Source organism: Pinus tabuliformis, chromosome 9, assembly GCF_031772625.1.
Source record: "Pinus tabuliformis cultivar Carrire ecotype Pingquan chromosome 9, CPIR1, whole genome shotgun sequence".
Taxonomy (NCBI): Eukaryota; Viridiplantae; Streptophyta; class Pinopsida; order Pinales; family Pinaceae; genus Pinus; species Pinus tabuliformis.
Window position 1 is genome coordinate 50,862,110 of NC_142307.1, and position 760 is coordinate 50,862,869.

Consider the following 760-nt stretch of genomic DNA (forward strand, 5'->3'; position numbering starts at 1 on the left):
TAGACCCCCACCAATAAGATTGATGTTAGTGTATTTTGGATCAACCACCCGTTTTTCCAAAACAGGGGATGAATATCTAGCAAAATTTGTGCCTTCCAAGTTCTCACTTAAACTTATGGCCAACACTCCACCACTCTGTAATTGTGACTACCTTCTCCATGACTGTAAGGGCCACCATATTTAGTTACCTCTTCAATTGTTCCCCGACAACTGTTTGCTCATTTCAACAATGCTGCTTCATAGCCATTCAAATACGCCAATGTCAATTACAACCAAAGTTTGGACCATTTATTGAATGGCATGTTTCATCCTTGCACAGGGATCATGCTAATCTTCTCTCTATCATTCCAATTTTATCGGATGTCTCCTAAGAGACACCCCTATACATGCTATACATTATAATGCATAGTTACAACACATACACCAAATATATCAACCCATAAAGATTCACAACAACCCACTTCGTACATTCCAAAAAATAAAAATATAGATTTCATTAAGGAAAAACCCTATATAAGCTCTTATACATACTACCATTATAATGCATAATTACAACACATACACCAAATATATTAACCCATAAAATTGACAACAACCTACTTTGTACATTCCAAGAAATAAAACAATAGATTTGATTAAGGAAAAACCCTAATAAGCTTATATAAACCTAAAGATAACACAGTCTTGTTGATAGAAGAAGAAGTTAACTAGAACCCCTTCAATATGAGCTTATATGGAGTGTTTCCTTTCAAAAAAGTCT

General features: G+C 34.6%; 1 non-coding gene across 1 annotated transcript; it reads right to left on the reverse strand.

The window, feature by feature from the left end:
* Positions 1–273: 273 nt before the first annotated feature.
* On the reverse strand, positions 274–376 carry LOC149147076 (U6 spliceosomal RNA). Its single transcript, XR_016263839.1, has one exon. It is a non-coding gene; the product is annotated as a U6 spliceosomal RNA (small nuclear RNA).
* Positions 377–760: the final 384 nt, after the last annotated feature.